The sequence below is a fragment of the Sapajus apella genome, unplaced genomic scaffold, assembly GCF_009761245.1.
Source record: "Sapajus apella isolate SASKATOON/1434 unplaced genomic scaffold, GSC_monkey_1.0 scaffold14, whole genome shotgun sequence".
Taxonomy (NCBI): domain Eukaryota; kingdom Metazoa; phylum Chordata; class Mammalia; order Primates; family Cebidae; genus Sapajus; species Sapajus apella.
Genome location: NW_022436954.1, coordinates 29,850,856 through 29,864,386, shown reverse-complemented (window position 1 = coordinate 29,864,386; position 13,531 = coordinate 29,850,856). Strand labels below are relative to the sequence as shown.

The following is a 13,531-nucleotide window of genomic DNA, read 5'->3' as shown; positions in this document are numbered from 1 at the left end:
CAGTTGGCATCCTGGAGAAAGTGGGACCCAAGGTGCAGTATCCAAGGGAGCAAATAAATAAAATCACATTGACCCAGAACAGGGTGGGATGAGTGTAGGAGCAGCAGGTCTGCAGCTGTTCCCCCAAACACCCTTTTTGCCATCATCACTACCCATTGCTTGGGACAGTTGCCAGCACCCTATCCCAAAAGTGGGTATGAGGATATAAGATGTGGGGGGGGGGGGGGAACTGCCTGTTCCTGAGAGATTCCCTTCCACAGAATGTAGTGGCTTGGCTCCATGAATCTGGTCTTATACTTAATCATTTCACTCTGGCATGGGAATTATTATTATACATGCTTCTTTAAAAGGAAAACAACTTCCCTATCCAGGCCACTTTCAAAAGCTGGAAATTCTGGGGATGGAGCCTCAGATAAAGCGTGCAGGTTGTAGGGTGATTCCCTCCTCCTGGTTGCCCCCAGAACCCTCACTTGCATTTGGACAGAGCATGGATGGAGTTCCTTTGATTCACCCTTTCCCCCGACCTAGAGGGATGAAAGGGTGATGGTGTGAACCCCAGCCTGAGATATATGGCAGTGCCAACTAGCCCCAATGCACCCTATTCCCACTTTCTTCACTCTGCCTGCTCCTCGAAACTTCCTGATAGCAAAAGAATAGCCCCCACCCACTGGGCTCAATTCTGGGCCTCCGGGAGCAGGGCAGGGCTGTGGATTTCTTCTTCCTCCGGAAAGTATGTTGGCTTTCCCTGTGTGCTAGGGGCCTGCTGGGCCTTCAGTGGACATGAGGCTACCATATGGCTGATGCTCTGGCAGAAGTGGCACTTCTTGGGCTGGGGTGGCAGCTTGCATTCCTTGGCATGATGGTCTAGACCTCCACAGTTGTAGCACCTGTCTCCTTTTGATCTGTGCTTCTGCATGTTCTTCCCCTTTGGCCGCCTCTCACTCCCAATACAGAACACCCCACCAGGTCCAGTGACATGGATGGATTCCAGACCCTTGGCTGACTTCTTAAAGGTGAACTCCACAGCCTCACCCTCCTTCAAGCTCTGGAAGCCCTCCATGTGCAGCTTACTCTGGTGCACAAAGACGTCTACTGGGGGGGTCGAGCCGACCCCGGCGCGGGCGGTCATGGACAGGAAGCCGTTGAACCACTTACAGATGCGCACGTTGAACCACTTACAGGTGCCTGCACCGTGCAGCAGCTGAGGCTCGTACGCCGCCCAGGCCGCGTCCCCCGGCGCCTCCTCGGGCGCCTCTTCTGCCGCCTTGGTGCAGCCACCTGCAAACTGTTGGTTGGACACAGAGCCCATGGTAGTCGGCTGAGCCCGTGGTCCCGGGCCCCTGGTTGGGCGGCTGCTGGCCCCAGAGAAGTCCAAAGGCTTTTTTTGTATTTTTAGTAAAGATAGGGTTTCGCCATATTGGCCAGGCTGGTCTCAAACTCTTCACCTCAAGTGATCTGCCCACCTCAGCCTCCCAAAGTGCTGGGATTATTGGTATGAGCCACTGAACCCAGCCCCATCACTGTGTCACCTTGAAGAAATAAAAACCAGTTTTTCTAAAACTGTTTCCTAATCTGACAATAAATTTTAAGTTTAATGTAAAAATACTTTAAAAGACCAGCACTGTTGAAGGCTTACAAAAGATTTTTATCTGGATTAACAACCCTAATTGGGTAAATTAATGAATAATTCTGAATAAAATACGGAAAAAATCTACAACCATGTCAGATTTCACTTTCAATACTATTGAGCCTTTTTAGAAGTTATTATTACATATAATAATGATATTTTAAACATTACTAATATTTTATAAGAAAGGCATATTTCTTTGAATAGATGTGATCTATTACACATATTCCAACATATTACAAAAGAGATTTTAAGGTAGTGATTTAAGAGATTTACTACATTTTCTGTGATTTTTATTAATAAAGAAAGCTAAATTATTTTCATCAAAGTGTTCCTTCTATTTTCTATGGGAAGTCAATGTCAAAATGTTACTCATTTATCAGAAATACACTTTAAAGTACATTTGTTATGTGACTTGGTATGTGTTTCTTGTTGTATATAAACTATCTTAAATGCTCTACATTCAAAATCATTAGCCAAATACCTGTGGAATCTGGGAACAGTATCTCTACGTTGAGAGCAGAAAGATCATATTACTTATCTGCTTAATAATCAAAAATGTTAAAACAACAACAAAAACATTTCATGTTATTATGAAATAAATAAGTGGTTTTCAAAGTGCAGTGCCTGGACCAGTATTAGCAACACTTAAGACCTTTTTAGAAATGTACATTCTCAACCCTATCTCAGATCTACTGAGTCAGAAAGTGGGGATAAGACCCAGCAATCCTGTGTTTTATCAAGCCATTAAAATGTGACAACCACTGAAATACATTAACATGAGCATGCAAATGCTCACTTGGTCACTGGGTGTTTTTTTTATTGTTTGTTTTGTTTTGTTTTTTTGTCTTTGCAGTATTTATTTCAAATGTTTGTTAAAACAGCATTGTTATTTCTCAGGACAAGAACAAAGATCACCCCCTGGAGAAGCTTAGGAACTTTGTACAGAACTTTACAGAACAGAGGCAATACTTTAGCTTAAACTTGTATGCTGACCAGAGAATGGAATTCTGCGTGGACTCAAGGAACAAAAGGAAACAAGGCAGGGATAAGGAAAAGGAAAGTGCCCATCTGAATCAAACTTCAGCTGCCATCAGGGCACATCTTGTGATGGTCACAGATTGTAGGCTGTTTATTGGAAGGTTCAGGTTCAGCACAGGATTCCATTTGTCTACTTGGCTACACCCCTGGCTGAGGTGCCATGAGATCAATATCACTCAAGTTCCTGGCCAGCCAAACTCCCGCAGCAAAGAGTCCCAAACTGAGGATCAAGTTCCTCCAGAAGTCTTTCCTATCAGTGGCAAAGCGGTAGACGTCCCGAAGCCAATCTCCCACGTTGTCCAGTATTTCGGGGGTTTCATTAGCCGAGCACGCAGCGCTCACCGGGACCCCGCTTGAAGCCATAATAGGAAGCTTCCACTGGGTGTTTTTAAACTATGTACTGGAAATTTAAATCTTGTCTAGAAAAATATCTTTTGTTTTCTTGTCTTAATTTATCAAATGCTAAGTTAAAGAACTACACAAAACTGCGAGCACCATAAACTGGCCTTAACAATAGAACTGAGAAATTTGAGGCCAGTTGTAATCTTTTGTATTAAGAATCAAAGAAAACTGATGCTAAATACCTAGAATCATGCAAATATTCCCAAAATATGAACCAGGACAAGTAATTAAGAAGATTAAGTATTTCTCCATTTGATAAACTTTAAAAATGTGTAACTGGAGTTAGGAGTGTTATGGAAGGAGCGAATAAGCAAAGCACATGGTGATCAATCCTATGATCTTAAGTAAATAATCTCTGGGCCAGCATTCCAACTGGTGTGCTAGGACAATGTTCCATGAATATATTACAAGTATTCATGTTCCATGAATATGTTACAGATATTAACAATCATTGATTCTCTCAGTACTGCAAACTGCTAGGTAAAGCCTGGGAAGACCAAAACATGTAGGGCTGGTTGCAACCTGTGAAGAGTTGCCTCTTCTGTTCTATACTTGCCTCTCTGTACTATACAAATACTATGCTATCATTTTCCAATTATGCCTTTCTGTGGGGCAAAAAGAAAAAAAAAAAGAAAATAGAATGTATGCAGGTTAATAAGTGACAGCTTTCCATAATAGATTACCATACATCTCTAAATAAGCTAAAATGCAAGATAAAATTAATCACTCTTTTTTCTTTGAATTAAAAGTGAGCACCTCAGTGGTAATCTAAAAAAAAGTATATGTTATATTAAAATAATACCAAGTCAGGTGTGGTGGCTCATGCCTGTAACCTCAGCACTTTGGGAGGGCAAGGCAGGCAGACTGCTTGAGGCCAAGAGTTCCAGACCAGCCTGGTCAACATGGAGAAACCCTGTCTCTACTTAAAATACAAAAATTAGCCAGGTATGATGGCACATGCCTGGAATCCCAGCTACAAGGGAGGCTGAGGCATGGGAATCACTTGAACCTGAGAGGCAGAGGTTACAGAGAGCCAAGATTGCACCACTGCACTCCGGCCTGGGCCATACAGCAAGACTCTGTCTCAATAAATAAATTAATTAATTAACACATTTACCTATCAAATTAGCAAAGGTTTTTTAAAAATAATAGTACTGTACTAGTAAAAATAAATGGTAAAAGAGGCATTCAAATAGTTCTGGTAGAAATGTAAATGAAAGCAATCCTTTCAAAAAACAATTTAGAATGTCTCAAGAGTCATAAACTATTCTATGCTGACTCCACATCTAAGAATCTATTCAAAAGAAAAAAATCCTAAATGCAGAAAAAGTTTTATGTTAACAGATGTTTACAACTAAATATTTACTAATTAAAAAAAGAAAGAAAAGTTAGAAACAACCTAAATGTCCAGTAATAGAAAAATAGCCAATTAAGTTATCACTATCTAATGGAATATATGTAGCCACTCAAATAATAATGGCTAACATTTGTTGAGCACTTAATACATGCAAAACTGTCTTCTAACACTTCATATTTAGTTCTCGAAACAACTTTATCAGATGTTTACTGTTACCATTTTCATTTCTAAATGAGAAAACTAAGGCATAGAGAGATTAAGGAACTTGCCCAAAGATATATAATAAGGGGTGGAACCAGGACATGAATCCAGCAATCTGGTTCCAAGGTTGTACTCTTAACCACTACATTATAGTGCCTCTCAAAAGTCCGTGCCCAGCCTGGACAACATGGAAAGACCCCATCTCTACAAAAAGTTTAAAAAGTTAGCCAGGTGTGGTGGTGCGCGCCTGTAGTCCCAGCTACTCAGAAGGCTGAGGTAGAAGGATTGCTTGAGCCCAGGAGGTGGAAGTTGCAGTGACCCAAGATCACGCCACTGCATTCCAGCCTGGGTAACACAGTGAGACCCTGACTGAAAAGAAAAAGTGTCTGTGGAGTCTATAACAGAAAATATTCATGTTAACACTTTGTTAAAAACATCAACAATAATAAAAACAGGACTCAGGGTCTTCTAATTAAAGATAGTGGATCGAACACAGGTATTTAGTTCCACTCCACTAAATGATGGTGGGTGATTTAAGGCATAAGCCTTAGAACAAACAGAATGGTATCTAAGACAAAAACAATAAAACTCTGTTTTTTGGCAGGCAGATAAAAAAGTAGAAATATTTATTGCACCTGAGAAAGCTAAGTCAGCAATGGGGAAAACTGAGAAGCAATTTGATTTACATCACTCTTGTTCTTACTCCCCTTCCCTGCCAACAGAGTCTGCTGATGCCAGGAACCTCTAAAGGTGGAGGTAAAGGCGAAGTCAAAAATAGGATGATTACTAAAGTCTGTTTAAGAAGACCCATAGATTCCCTCTCTCTTTCTGGTTAGGTAGGTGACAAAAGGGTTTGCACTCCTATGAGAATCTAATGCTGCCGCTGATCTGATAGAAGGTGGAGTCAGGCGGAAATGTGAACAATGGGAAGTGGCTGTAAATACAGATGAAGCTTTCCTTGCTCACTTAGCATCACTCACCTCCTGCTGTACGGCCTGTTTCCTAACTCCTGCCTTAGAAAACACACATTTCCAATCTGTTGCCTCAAGAGCTGTTTGGGTGTCAGCAGCTGCCCTCTCTCACCTAGGCAGAAGAGTGGAAGCTGTTCCGATGATGATAAAACGGAGCCTCTGGAATGGGTTTAATGGGATACCAGGTGCAATTGAGAAAGGGTCTGGGGTGGCTACTACATGAAAAAATGTGTTTATCAAATGTTGAGATACCCACCAGTCTTCCTTCTCCACAGCTCCCGCAGCTGCTGACAGCCAGACAGCTTTTGAGGCATCAGATTGGAAGTGACTGTTTTCTAGGGCAGGAGTTAGGAACCAGGCCGTGTGAACAAGTGAAGCTTCATCTGTATTTACAGCCACTCCCCCTTGTTCACATTTCCACCTGAGCTCTAACTCCTATCAGATCAGCAGCAGCATTAGATTCTCATAGGAATGCAAACCCTTTTGTGAACTATGCATGGGAGGGATCCAGGTTGCACACTCCTTATGAGAATCTAATGCCTGATGATCTGTCACTGTCTCCCATCACCCCCAGATGGGACAGTATAGTTGCAGGAAAACAAGTTCAGGGCTCCCATTGACTCTATATTATGGTGAGTTGTATAATTATTTCATTACATATTACACTGTAAAAATAATAGAAATAAAGTGCCCAATAAGTTGTTATGTGCCTGAGTCATCCTGAAACCATCCTCCCCCAGCCCCAGTCTGTGTAAAAACTATCTTCCACAAAACCAGTCCCTGGTGCCAAAAAGGTTGGGGGCCACTGTCCTAGGGAATTTGACCAGGCTAAGAGAAAATATGATAAAAATAAATAATATGATAACAGGAGCTGCCTCACAAAATGTTCTAGTCAGATAACCCTACAATGAAGACCATAGTCAATAGGCTATATCTAAGCATATATAACCTCCAATTCTCTTTCTAGTGCCCTATTCTTAAATTCAGAGCAGAAAGTAAAAAACCAATAGATTTTTAAGGGAAAGTGTCTAATTTCACAGACAAAGACTAAAACAAACTGAAATTTTAAAAATTAACTCAGAGAAAGCAAACATTAAGCAAAAGAAACTCTTTCAAAAGAAATACTATTAAAATTCCTCTTAAAATTATTTTCTTATCCATAGCATTCAGTACAGCATCATTAACTTTCTTACAAAGAGATAAGAGTATATATTACATCTATGAAAAAAGATGCTTCACAGAAACAGTTCTTGTAAAAATTAAGATCATGAAAATGAAACATCCAATAGAAGGATTAGAAGACAAAGTTAAAGAAATCTTGCAAAAAGAAGCAAAAAGCCAAAGAAACAGAAAATTAAAGAAACAATGATTAGAAAATTAAAGGATTAATCCAGAAGTCCCAGTAACTGTACCCTAAAAGTCCCAGAAAGAATGAACAAAGAAATTAGAGAATAAATCATCAGAAAGTTTTTAAATCAGTTTTCCCAGAATTAAAAAATATAACTTTGCATATTAAAAGGGCCCATCAAGCGCCAGCACCAAGATATGTCATAGTGAAATAACAGAACACTAGAGGAAATGAAAAGATCCTATAGGCTTCCTAGAAAGGAAAAAAAAAAAATCATACAAAATATAAAGAATTAAACTGGAATTTTCAATATCCATAATGGAAGCTAGAATAAAGAAACTAAGCCCTCAATTTAAAGGAAAAATGATTACCAGATTGGAATTTTACCAGCCATGTCAGCAGTAAAGATAGATATTTTCAGATATGCAGTGTCCAAAACAATTTACCTTCTATGCACACTTTCTCAGGAAACTCCTTAAGGATTTCTCTAAGGAAGAGAAAGGCACAGGATCCAGGAAACGGGATCCTTGTCTTAATCTGTTCAGATAACTCTAACAAAATATCAGACTGGGTGGCTTACAAATAACAGAAATTTATTTCTCACAGTTCTGGAGGCTGGGGAGTCCTAGATCAAAATGCTAGCAGATTCAGTGTCTAGTGAGGTCCTGCTTCCTGTGTCCTCACATGGTGAAAGGGGTGAGAGAACTCTCTGAGGCCTTTTTATTTTATTTTTTTTCCTCCAGTCTTTTCATATGGGTACTAATCCCATTCAAGAGGACTCTGCCTTCATGACCTAATCACCTCCCAAAGACCCCACCTCCAAATATTATCACACTAGGGATTAGGCTTCAACGTATGAAATTAGGGGAGACACAAACATTTATTTTATAGCAATCCTATGCAAGAAAGAGAGGAAAGGAACTCTAGCATGGTGAAGGAGGACAGCAAGAGGACACCTGTACAAAGACAGAGAGCAACCAGTCCAGATTAGAGTGGTTTAATAGGCTCTGGTGGTAACTTCATCAACATAATGAAATTAATAGATTATCAACTGTTTTTAAGTCACTAATAAAAGTTTTCTGTACCTGAGAAAAGTCTGGGGTTGAATACATTAAAAAGAGGCCGAGGGCAGTGGCTTATGATCCCAGCACTTTGGGAGGCTGAGGCGGGTGGATCACCTGAGATTGGGAGTTCGAGACCAATCTGACCAACATGGAGAAAACCTGTCTCTACTAAAAAATACAAAATTAGCAGCCAGGCATGCTGGCGCATACCTGTAATCCCAGCTATTTGGGAGGCTGAGGCAGGAGAACCACTTGAACCCAGGAAGCAGAGGTTGTAGTGAGCCAAGATTGCACAGTTGCATTCCAGCCTGGCTACAGAGTGAAACTCTGTCTCAAAAAACAAACAAATAAACAACAAACAAACAAAATACATTAAAAAGAAAACAGGCTGGGCGCAGTCTCATGCCTGTAATCCCAGCACTTTAGGAGGCCAAGGAGGGCAGATACCTGAGGTCAGGAGTTCGAGATCAGCCTGACCAACATGGAGAAACCCCGTCTCTACTAAAAAATACAAAATTAGCCAGGTGTGGTGCCGCATGCCTGTAATCCTAGCTACTTGGGCAGCTGAGGCAGGAGAATCTTGGAGGCAGAAGTTGCGGTGAGCTGAGATTGTGCCATTGCATTCCAGCCTGGACAACAAGAATGAAATTCTGTCTCAAAAAAAAAAAAAAACAAGAAAGCAATGGGGAAAAAGACAATCAAAGGTAGTAAGGAAAAATAATCACAGAATATTACAGCGGTTCAGCTGTAAATCACATTTATGATTATATTGTTACGCTACTGATATAATTAAGAGTATGCTACAACCATTTAGGGAAGATGTAAAGAAGTTAAAGCAAAAGATAAAATGGCAGAAGAGATCTCTTTTTCTGAATAAACTTTATTTTTAGAAAAGTATAAATGATTTTGTCCTCTTCATTCTCCTTTTCTATAAGGAGTATAAATAACTTCTATAATGGAAGGGTAAATTTTATTGTATATGTTTTAAGTTGGTACAGAACCCTTTGACTAAGGTATATGAAAGCACTTCAGGAGGCTGAGGTGGGTGGATCATTTGAGGTCAGGAGTTTGAGACCAGTCTGGCCAACAGGGTGAAAATCCCGTCTCTACTAAAAATACAAAAATTAGCTGGGCATGGTGGTGGTCGCCTGTAATTCCAGCTATTAGGGAGGCTGAGGCAGGAGAATTGCTTGAACCCAGGAAGTGGAGGTTGCAGTGATCCTAGATCACATCACTGCACTCCAGCCTGGGCAACAGAGTGAGACTCCGTCTCAGAAAAAGAACAGAACAGAGTAGATTAAATTAGAATGGATCAGCAATCTCCTCACATATGATAAGTTTTAATTTTATGTAAATGTAAATGTAAATACATGTAAGTATACCAGATTACAATGTGAAATGTGTTTCTTACAGTGGATCACTGTCAAAACAAGTTTTACAATGCTGTTATAGACAGCTTGACAAGGTGAGAAATGCACCAGTTTTTCTTTGACACAGGATTTCACTCTGTCACCCAGGCTGGATCACAGCTCACTGAAGGGCTTGACCTCCAGGGCTCAAGTGACACTGCCACCTCAGCCCCCCAAATAGCTGGGACTGTAGGCGTGTATCACCATACCCAGCAAATTTTTTATTTTTTGTAGAGACAGGCTCTCACTATGTTACCCAGGCTGGTCTCAAACTCTTGGGTTCAAGCAGTCCTCCTGCCTTGGCCTCCCAAAGTGCTAGAATTTTGGGAGTTATGAGTCACCATGCCTGCCAGAAGTACACCAGTTATGAAGTTTTGTGGTAAAGTACAGATTTTTGCTATGTGCTTTTGAAAAAGAAATGTGCATTTTTGTGGATTCCTATAACAGAATCCACAACAGATATGGATTAAAATTCTATCTCTTCTTACTAGCTGTGTGAATTCTCTGGGTTTCAGTTTCCTCATCTAAATACTAGGGATAATGAAACTTATTTCATAGGATGTGATGATTAAATTAAGGTAACATACGTAAAGATCTGGCTTTACATAAGTGTTCAGAAATCAGTTAAGAAGAAATGTGAATGCTTATATGCATAAAACATGCTGTTTTTGTAATTTTAAACGACATGTAATATTTAATTTGAAGCTTCATCCATATTTTACTTTTATCAGATCAAAATATTCCCACATTTCAGTACTGCTTTTATAACAGAAATCTCTAAAAATGCCTATGCCTTCCCCTATCCTGAACCACAATTTGAACAAACTCAAACAGTAATTCCATACAGAAGGGTTGCCATTAAAAAATGCTGACTGAATCTTTAACATTTGGCATCAAATAGTTACTAATGAACATCTGTAAATAGTTCATTTATTTATAGTAATTTATAACAATAAATGTTAATTTTAATACTCAAATATTTATTATATTGTTATATAATAAATATACTATGTTTATAACACATAGTTTTTATTAATAAATATTTCATTATTAAAACATATTTTTAAAGAAGGCCAATATAATATAAAATGCTTAAAGCATTATCTCAGCATTCATCATCTTAATATGTATTACAAGTTTTTTAAAATGCTTTTTCAAAAGTACGTAATAAAAATCTCTATTTTTTACAATTTAAGAGATATAAAGGTTTTTATGTCTTTGGAAGTATTTATTAAAAATTACATCTTAAATACTCTACAGTGGAAAGTAAGTTAGCCTATAATCCTGATAGGGGTCAGGGTAATAACACAGAATGGACAAATTATACTGTCATTCTACTTAAATTATTTAAGTTATTTAATTTGACCTGTAGATAGTCTCTTGTCTTCTCATCATGCCTGACTTTTAAGTGGGAGGTCTTCATTCATGATGATCCTTTAATGGAAGCAAAGCTTTCTCCATTTAACCCATGCTGTTATCAATCATGTACAGGGATAAATGAGCCTCTAAGATTTTGCCAGTATCACAAATGACACTGTGACCTGAGGCCAACATCTTTATTTGCTTCTCCAGTGATTCACTTCAGCAGATATTAACCAATTTTATAATCCATGAAAGGCAAAATTAAAGGACACCATCCATAAAACAGAATAATTCCTATCAGCAACAAAGTGATGTGTGTATTATCTTATAAATTATATGGCCATACAGTGTGGTAATGTAATGAAGTAAAGATGGTAATAACCAAATGCCTAGGGCAAACGCTAATATGCATTTAATCACACAGCATGAAGCCATTTATCACTACAGTTGAATGCATGTGTACATAAAATACATGAGTCACGTCCTTATTGTTATACTATAACAGCATCAATTTCACACTATCATTTCACATAATAACAACTGCTAGGCTTTGACATTAGCTAAAACATTCGAAGAATATAAACACAATTGTCTTTTGTATGTTTACAAATTTAAAAAAAATTGTGATTTTTCAGCAACTAAAACATTTTTCCCAAAAAAATTATTTGGTAAAGAACCATAAGTTTGAAGTTGTTTTTTTCTCAAATATCACATAAGTTGATTTCATCATATTGTCTTTATTCTTATGAATACTCTTATAACTTGAAAAGAATGACAACTCAGTCCAATAAGCAAATCTCCTTCATATATAATTATTAATATAGTATAGAAATGTAAAATACAAATGGCATTTGTCACAAAAATTGAACCTTTGTGTGCAAAATTATACCCACTAATTACACACAAGCTGGTGTATGTATAGAGTAAAAAAGATTGAGAAAAATCAAAATATGATCTAAAAACATATGAACATGAATTATATGATCTTGGATTACTATATATAACTCCATCAGGACCTTTTATAATCTAATTGAATTATAAATTTTACATTTCCTAAGGTATACCCCCCTAAAAAGGAAATAACTGTAAGATCTTTTGTGTCCCGTATAGCACAAGTGCCAAGCTGGAATTGATTACATTTACACCCATCAGATTCTATCTTGTAGTAGTAAAAGTTGCCTTAACCATTAGACTGCAAATTCCTTGACCAGTGGCCAAGTCTTACTCACTTTTGTATTCTCATACTTTCAGATATAATAATTTACAAAAGGCAGGTACTAAATTAATATTTGTTGCATTGCATAGTAAACTGAATTGAATAGATCACTCACATCCTTTGGAAAAGGCAAGAGAAGGATACTCGAAAACCATGAATCAAAGATGGCAGCATGACCAATCAGTGTTTCCTATAACTGTGATAGACAAACTTTTAGAAGGATATGACAAAGCTAGAAAGAGGTAGAGAACAGTAATAAAGAAAGAGTATCCATATACAGATTTTTAAAAATTAATTAGACTTCTCACACACAGGCAATAAATAACAATGATGTAACTCAATAAATCTTTCTGTTCAAGGAACTACAGATAGTACAAATTTGACGGTACAAATCTTTTTTTTTTTTTTTTTTTTTTTTTTGAGACAGGGTCTCACTCTGTCATGAAGGCTGGAGTGCAGTGGTGTGATCACAGCTCACTGCAGCCTCAACCTCCTGGGCTCATGAGATCCTCCTACCTCAGCCGCCCAAGTAGCTGGGACTGCAGGCACATGCCACCAGACCCAGCTAATTTTTGTATTTTTTGTAGAGACAGGGTCTCACTATGTTGCCCATGCTAGTCCAGGCTCAAGCAGTCCTCCCACCTCAACCTCCCAAAGTGCTGGGATTACAGGCCTGAGCCACTGTGTCTGGCAGAGCTAATCTTAATCTCAAGGTATTTACAATCTAGAAAGGTGGATAAGGCACACATTCAAATAAGTTTCACTCAAGACATGGTAACACCAGGCATGATATAAAAGACATGGTAGATAAACAAAAAAGGGTGCTGTACGTGTTCAAAGAGTTCAAAGTCACGGTGCCCAAGCCTCATTCACTTCATCTGTAAAATAAGAATGCTAAACTAAGTTTAATTTTTGTATGGTTAATTTTTAAACATACTATCTCATTGCAAAAACAGTTATAAGTTCAACAGCAAATTAAGTAAGACAGTATCTAGAGCAATTCTAGCTATCAAATTCTGAACTAATTAACCTATGGAGATGAGATTTTAGGCTACTCACAATTCCAGAAACAGTTAATGGAGAAGGATTTTTAGAAATATCAAGATTGAATGCTTAGCCTTAGGGGGAAAAAAATAGAATAATATCCCTCTCTTTCTTAGAGAGTACAGTGAAAGATAAGGTGAAAGGGCCAAAATACAAAAGTCACTGAGTTTCCAAAGAGATTTTAAAATCAAGTGTAAACCTGACCTTGTTAAATAAACTTCAAAATAACAGAACTGAGAAGAAACTTAAATCCTGAAAATATTAACGTAAGCAAATAAAGGAAACAAAGAAAAGAAAGCATTCATTTAACAAACATGTATTGAGTCTCTTCTATATTTAAAATGTAATGATTCTTTTTAAAATACAGCAACCAGGCTGGGGACGTTGGCTCAGTCCTGTAATCCCCACACTTTGGGAGGCTAAGGCAGGAGGATCACTTGAGGCCAGGAGTTTGAGATCAGCCTAGACAACATAGTGATACCCTCATTC

At 38.3% G+C, this 13,531-nt stretch overlaps 2 pseudogenes; both read right to left on the bottom strand.

Annotated features, from left to right (window-relative positions):
* Nucleotides 1–245: 245 nt before the first annotated feature.
* On the bottom strand, nt 246–1,372 carry LOC116555163 (annotated as a pseudogene).
* Nucleotides 1,373–2,697: 1,325 nt separating this feature from the next.
* Nucleotides 2,698–3,041, bottom strand: LOC116555162 (annotated as a pseudogene).
* Between the last annotated feature and the right edge of the window lie 10,490 nt (nt 3,042–13,531).